The sequence below is a fragment of the Leptonychotes weddellii genome, chromosome 12, assembly GCF_054177405.1.
Source record: "Leptonychotes weddellii isolate Sample4059 chromosome 12, ASM5417740v2, whole genome shotgun sequence".
Taxonomy (NCBI): domain Eukaryota; kingdom Metazoa; phylum Chordata; class Mammalia; order Carnivora; family Phocidae; genus Leptonychotes; species Leptonychotes weddellii.
The window spans coordinates 89787214-89795101 of record NC_138380.1 but is presented as its reverse complement, the minus strand read 5'-3'; the positions used below and the strand labels follow the sequence as shown (position 1 = coordinate 89795101).

Genomic DNA, 7888 nt, shown 5'->3' with positions numbered 1-7888 from the left:
CCTCTGTTCCTCCCCTGCCCACCCCTCTAAAATAAAGAAAAAAAAAAAACACAACAACAACAAAAAACCTCAAGATAACCCACACTTGAGAAAACTAAGGCCCAGAAAGTTTCAGTCACTTTTCTTGTGTCAGGGAGGACACTTCCTCCGATACATGGCTTCCTGTTCCTTCCCCAAAGAGTTACAGACCACAGGATATGCTCGTGTGCATAGACCATGATTATGAGCTTTTCTTTGGTATAGAATTAGACTTAGCTTGCCAGACAGAACACATAAGAAGTTTTTGAAATGATTTTGAGGGTCAACATTGAGACCTCAGGGATGGCTGGGCTGGATTCCTGGGCCACTGCAGTAGTCAGAGCCAAGGAGGAGAAGAGGGGCCATGGAAAAGGTCAGATGGAGAGGCTGGTGAGCATGACGTCGTGGAGGGCATGGGAGAAGCTCTCCCGGCAGGAGGGTGAACTCCCCAAAGCTGCTGAGGACCAGGTAAGGTAAGCACTGAGGTGGGGCCACAAGGATTTGGCAAAGTGGAGGGCACTGGTGACCTTGTGAAGAGGGGGGTGTGGGAGCTCGTTCTGCAGTATGTTAATGGAAATGTAAGATTGATTAGGAGGTAGAGACAACATGTATAGACACTTCTTTCGAGAAGAGTCGTCGTAAATAAGAGTGGGTGGTGGAGGGAAGAAGCATGGGATTGAAAGAGGAGTTGTTTAGAAGTTGTATATGATCCAGTTGAGAGGGAGGTATCCATGATTCCTGATCAAGAGGGAAATATTAAAGAAGGCAAGTCCCAGAGAATCTGGAAGTGGATGGGGTGAGCAAGCAGCAAGGCAGGGGACACACCAGCCACGTAAGGTCCCAGAGGGCCAGGCAGAGAGTGTGGGCCCCCGGGCAAGGAGGGTGGTCAAGTCACGGGGGAAGCAACCGCATCACCTCATCCCTCAAAGAAGTATAAGCAGGGTCACCAGGTGAGAATGGGAGGTCGGGGAGACCAGCTCTGGGGGCTCTGTGGGTGAACTGAGGGTGCTGGGGTGCCATGGTTGTGATTCTGGACTGGGGAGTCCAAAGTTGACAAGGAGAAAATGTGAGTGTTCATTGAAATCATTCCACAAAAACTGATTAAGCACCTTCCACGAGCGAGGGATTCTTGCAAGTGTTGGGATAAAGTGATAAACGCCCTGCCCTCACCGAGTTTCTAATGAGGGTAAAGTGCTTCAGTAATGCTGTGTTAGCTGCTAAGAAATACGTGAAGACACACAGATCAGGGTAGGCAGGCAAGGAGAGCCAGGGTAGATCCTATGACACAGGATGTCAGGGAACACCTCTCTTGGGTGTAGTGACATTGGGTCCGTGGCCCAGAGGAAGCAAGGGGGGACACTGGCAGGTCTCAGGGGAAGCTCATCATCATAGAAAAAAGTGCAAAGCCCCGAGATGGGCATGTTGCTGGTGTTTCTTAGGTTCACCAAGGAAAGCAATGGGTGGGAGGAGAAGCCAAGGCAGGGGGCACGAGTGAGGAGAGGCTGCAGGGGCCAGACGCACACCTGCTGGGAGGAATGAGGACCTGGGATTCCCCTTTGCATGTGAGGGGCTCAACTGGATTGTCTTAGTTTGGCAGCAGATCCTGAAGGACCTAGCGGGATTGTTGCAGGTGCAGTGGGTCAAATGAGCCCACCTCCCCCAAACACACGTCCACATCCTAATCCCTGGAATTTATGAATGTGACTTCATTTTGGAAAGGATGCTTGTAAATGTGGTTAAGTTAAGGATCTCAGGATGAGCTCATCTTGGATTATCCAGGTACGCCTTGAATCCAATGACCAGCATTCTTGGAAGAGTTGCAAAGAGGAGACACACAGGTAGAGAGAGCAGAGGGGGTCACATGAAGACATTGGTGTGGACCAGAGGGATGCCACCACAAGCCAAGGAATGGCAGGAGCCACCAGAAGCCAGAAGAAGCGAGGAAGATTCTCCCCTACATCCTCCAAAAAGGGGAGCACCTGGGTGGCTCAGTCAGTTAAGCATCTGCCTTCAGGTTGGATTGTTGTCCCAGCGTCCTGGGATCGAGCCCCACATCGGGCTCCCTGCTCAGTGGGGAGCCTGCTTCTCCTTCTCTCACTCCCCCTGCTTGTGCATGCTCTCTCTCTCTCGTTCTGTCAAATAAATAAATAAAATCTTATTTAAAAAAAAAAAGCTTCATATTAGAGCCTCCAGAGGGAGCGTGGCCCTGCCTACAGCTTGATTTCAGATTTCTGGCATTCAGAATGGTGACAAATGTGTGTCTGCTGTATTTAAGCCTCCAGATTTGTGCTGATTTCTTGAAGCAGCCCCTGGAAACTAACAGAGCAAGGGTCTGAGAGACGTCACAGTAAAAATAATCATGAATTTATTTATATGCCCCCTAGGTGCCAGACAGCTCTCTGAGCAGTGCTCAAATATTAATTAATTACATCCTCAAAAGAACCCCAAGAGGAAGGCTCCAGCGTTATCCTCCTCCTACGCAAGTCTGAGGATGCAGCTCACTCCAGCTCTCCAGAAAGGTGTCCAAGGTCTCCCAGCCAGCTTACAGGAGAGCAGGACTCAAACCCAGGCCACCTGTGGGCTTAAACCGCCCCCCCCACACACACACACACTCTGCCTCCCTGCCTTCCAGGTTTGGGGCTCGAGAAATTAGGATAGTCAGCTTGTCACTTAACATGACGAGGGGTTGACTGTAGAAAAACAGATTTGGAGGCACATAAATTAGTTTGGTTTTGATCTTGAGGGTAGAAATTGACTAGACGCTGGGATGCTATGAATCCTGGGATCTCGTGGAGATTTCTGGGCTGGAGCTATTAGGGTAGGTTGTATATAAAATGATGAATCTACGTGAGGGGCCCAAGGGCATACCGGAAGATAGAAAAGGGCAGAGAGGATGGAGCCCTGGGGCAATGTAGTGGGAGGAAATCCAAGATAGAGTGTGATCCCAGAGCCCCATGGGAGCTGAAATCCCTGGGTACTGGGAGGCGGGTGGGGGGGAACAGGGAACCAGCCTCTGTTAGCTCACAGCACAGCAGGAACCCTATAAGTTCCCACACCCAAGGGAGGATGTCCTCCAGGGAAGGCTTTCCAGATAAGGTGTTACCTGGGTGCATTTTCAAGTACCAGAAGGAATTAACCAGGCACTGAGTGTCACAGGCAAAGAGAAGAATGTTAAAGACACAAATTCCTGAAATGCCAAGGAGTACACTGAACCACAATCACCAGATGTCACCAGACCATATGTTGAGAAGTGGGTCTAGTGTGCTGAGGCAGGCGGCAGTCACCCAATAATGTAAGGTTCAGAGAGCCCCTCAGACAGTCAGGAACAAGATGAGCACACCATACACCTGGCTTCTCTTGCCCTCCTCCCCGCCCCCCACCTCGTTTCCTCATTGTGGTATCACTTCTGGTCTGAGACCAGGAGGGGATGTTGCTCATCCTTGACCTACACCTGACAGGGGCCTGGGGAGGATCAGGACACAGAGATGTTGCTATGGACCAAATGCTTGTGTCCTCCTGAAGCTCATATGTTGAAGGTCCTAACCCCCAGTGTGTTGTGTTTGGAGGTGGGACCTTTGGAAGGTTAATTAGGGTTCGATGAGGTCATGAGGGTGGAGCCCATGATGGGATTCGTGCCCTTATCAGAGTCTCTCTTTCTCTCTCTCTGCCAGTTGAGGAGACAACCAGAAGGCTGCCATCAGCAAACCAGGAAGCGGGCCCCCATCCAGTGTCACGTCCACCAGCACCCTGGACCTCCTGGCCTCCAGGACTGAGAAGTAAATGTTGGTTGCATCAGCCACTCGGTCTGGTCTGTGGTATTTCATGATAGCAGCCCAAAGAGATTAAGGGGTGTGTGAATGCATTTTGTCAACTAGAAAATGCTGCGCCTGTTCATAACTCATGGCAGGGTGTGTTTGTCAATTCCAGCTTGTAAATCATATCTCATAAACATCCCCGTGCAGATAGATTTGGGGTCATTTCTGAGGTCTGTTCCCCACAGCACGATTGCCAGGATAGGGAGTGTGATCTCTTTTATGGCTCTTGTTTTAGCTCACATTTTACGGCTCTGCCTGCCTGTGTTATCTCAACTGATGTCAAGTTGAAGTCCTGCAAAGTGGTTTGTCTTGTTTTCATTATAAAAGTTACCCAAGAAAAAAGAAGAAAAAGTTGTGTGTGGTTCTTTTTTTTTAATTTTTGTCTTTCTTTCTCTTTTTTTCCTTTCTTTCTTTCCCTATAAGTTCATAGAATGAGAGCTGAATGTTCTGTTTTGGATGAGCCTCCTCTAGTAACATGATGCACAAATGTGTTTGGATGAATATAAGCAATACTTACAATGCTTTTCTCTCAACTGGAGCTATGCCTCCCTAGCTATGTCACGTGCAGCAAATTCCTCAGCTTTTGCAAGCCTTGCCTCCTCCTCTGGAAAATGGGAGGAAATACCTACTTCTTGCCATTGGTGTTTTGAGGAGTTCTTAAATGGGATATTTTGCAAATTTCTTAGCCTGTTATTTGGCCCATAATAAGACTACCATAATTATTTGTTGAGCTTTTAGACTGAACTCTAGGAAGTCAGCATTTTTTAGAGCAGGTATCATCAAGCAGCAAATAGCTCAGCTTGTTATGAGTTTTTTTTTAAAGATTTATTTATTTGAGCACACCGGTGGGGGGAGGGGCAGAGGGAGAGGGAGGGGGAGAAGCAGATTCCATGCTGAGCTCCATATCCCAACCCTGAGATCATGAACTGAGCCAAAACCAAGAGTCAGACGCTTAACAGACTGAGCCACCCAGGCACCCCTTGTTATGAGTCTTATAATCACATCATTGCCGCCCTCATCCACACCCCATCTGGCCTTTCTATCTGGCTGGGTGTTTCCTTGGGGCTACGTGAAGCCTTTCCAAGGATCCTGGGACAATCAATTGAAGGGGGTCAATTTCCATATCCTGACATCCCACTAGACGCCTTCCTACCACCTTCCCAGCACCCCTCTTCCTGAAGACAGGACCATACAGGTTTATTCAGGTGCCATTCATATTATAAAAAGAACCCTGAGTTTTCATGGGTCAAAGTAGAACAACGAGGGGGGCACCTGGGAGGCTCAGTTGGTTAAGTGTCTGACTCTTGGTTTCAGCTCAGGTCATGATCTCAGTGTTGTGAGGTTGAGCCCTGAGTTGGGCTCTGCACTGGGCTTGGAGCCTGCTTAAGATTCTCTCTCTCCCTCTCCTTTTGCCCCTCCCCCCCACCCATGTGCACGCGTGCACGCTCTCTCTCTCAAAAAAAAAAAAAAACAGCTAAACAAACAGCAACCTAAAGATCTTACCAACAATAGATATCAAAACCCCGACCCACCACCCAATGTAACAGTCAGCCCTACGAAGACAGGTGGCTTGGGTGGGTAATTACAGTCAATGGGGTGCACAGTGGGAAAGGTCAAGATGATACATAGTTTAAAAATGCTTAAAAATACTATAGGAGTGCCTTGGTGGCTCAGTCAGTTAAGTGTCCGACTCTTGGTTTCGGCTCAGGTCAGGATCTCAGGGTCGTGAGATCGAGCTCTGCGTGGGGCTGTGTGCTCAGTGCAGAGTCTGCTGGGATCCTCCCTCTCCCTCTCCCTGTGCCCCTCCCCTCCATGCACGCATTCTCTCTCTTTCTCTCTCATAAATAAATACAATAAATCTTAAAAAATTATAATAATCAATGAGATTCAAATGACAGACATTCTAGTTGCTTCCAGATATTTTCTTTGGATAAAACACTTCAAGCTCCTTCAAAACTGGATGCTTCTCTGGGTGTTAGTGGGGGAGACGATGATGGAAAAGACAAGGTAGCATTTGATTGACAATAGTTGCCAGATTTTAAACTTGATAAAGCTCACCTGTCAAAGAATAAGGAAGGAGGAGAGAAAATGGAGAGAAGACATGCTTATTAAGTTTTAAACTTAATTCCAGTATAGTTAACATACAGTGTAATTAGTGTCAGGTGTACAATACAGTGATTCAACACTTCCATACATCACCTAGTGCTCATCATGACAGGACCACCCCTTAATCCCCATCTTCTATTCAGTGTGTTCTCTATGAGTCTGTTTTTTTTGATTTGTCTCCTTTTCTTGTTGTTGCTTTGTTTTGTTTCTTCAATTCCACATAGGAGTGAAATCATATGGTATTTGTCTTTCTCTGACTTATTTGACTTAGCAGAATACCCTCTAGTTCCATCCACATCCTTGCCAATGGCAATGGTTTTTATTGTTGAATAACATTCCATTGTATATATATATACACCACATTTTCTTTATCTATTCATCTATTTGGAGAGAAGACATTTTTAAAGGATAAATCACCATGGATTCACTATTTACCCTATAAATCGATGTCAACTTTTTAACTGCCTTTCCTCCCTCCCCTCTTCCCTCCCTCCTTCCTTCCTTCCTTCCTTCCCTCCTTCCTTCCTTCCCTCCTTCCTTCCTTCCTTCCCTCCTTCCTTCCTCCTTCTGTTCCTTCCCTTCCTTTCTGGAAATACTCACTGAGTGCCAACTATGTTTTAGGCACCATGCAAGACATTGAGGATAAGAAACATGGTGCCTATCTCATGCCACTCATATTAGAGAGGTGGAAATAGCCCAAAATCAAGAATGTAGAAGACCTTTTATTTTAACTTACACCACTACGTGTTTGATATTAGCCAAGTTTCTTAACCAATCTGGGCTTAGTTTAAACTTTGTTGTGGATAAAATAGTAATAGAGTTTCCAATCCATTGCACGGAGTTGTCTGGTTAAACATAAAAATGATCTGAAATTCAAGACATCATAACTAACTGTATCTTACCAACTATCTTGACTTACCAAGACTTGCTTAACTCCTCTAGGTTACCTAACAGTGGAGCGAGCCCTAGAATTGAGGGCGAGACCAAGATGCCCCACAGGGCATGGCTGGGAATGTCAGAACTGTGTGAGGTGGGAGGAATGAAGACAGGGTACTGGAGGAAGCCAACATGCCCACCACAATGCATCTGGAAAAACTGACTCAAATTTGTGAAATATTTCATTAAATCCATACTCTCCAGCCCCTTTCAAAATCTAGATTTAAGCTGTTCTAAATTACAAAGTTCCTGATATTGTGTGTTGATATTGTGGTACTGTTTGTTTTCAGGCTCTGAGGAACTTGGTGGGACAGGAGGGTCCCAGGTCCTCTTTGTCAGTGGAGGAGGAAAGCCCGTGAAGAGGAGCTGGCTGGGCTGTGTGCGTTGCAGGAATGTGTCCTGAGCAGGGCTCTCTGCTGGTGTCCACACGTGCCTATTTAGATTTGGCTTGACTCCAAGGCACAGTGGAGCCCGCTGATCCCAGTGGTGGTGGTGGGTGGGCCGGCCCTCCGAGTGGGTGGGGGCCAGCAGCCTGATGGAGCATTTCCAGTGAAGACACTGGATTGTCTTTCCCTGCCTTTACAGTTGGCCTTCAGCAAACTCCTTCAGAGTCCCTGCTTAGTCTGGGTCACACTGGGCGGACTCGGGAAGGCTCTTTCTCCATCTCAGGAGAAGACAGCATGTCTCCTTGTCAGTTCCAGAGTGGGAAGTTTCAGTGCAGTGGCCGGGAGAGGACATCTGTGTCCAGAGTGCTTCTGCCTCACAGTGGGCTTTGGAACAGAGCAGTAGGGGTGAGGCTTCTGGGCAAGAGGAGCACAGAGCTCTTTCTAGCCTTAACACGGTGGGAATTTCTCTTGTCTGTCTGTCTGTCTGTTTCCTTTCCATTGGCCATCCCTGTCCCCCCTAGAACATCAGTCGGTGCAAGCCGGGACCTCTTCATCCGTACTCACTGCTGAATCCATGAGGCATAGACTAGCATGTGCACTATAACTATTTGTTGAATAAATGAACAG

General features: G+C 47.5%; 1 long non-coding RNA gene across 1 annotated transcript; it reads left to right on the top strand.

Moving 5' to 3' along the window:
- Positions 1 to 139: 139 nt before the first annotated feature.
- Positions 140 to 7267, top strand: LOC145716431 (uncharacterized). The gene is made up of 3 exons (XR_014139057.1): positions 140 to 491; positions 3695 to 3867; positions 7166 to 7267. It is a non-coding gene; the product is annotated as an uncharacterized LOC145716431 (long non-coding RNA).
- The last annotated feature ends 621 nt before the right edge of the window (positions 7268 to 7888 follow it).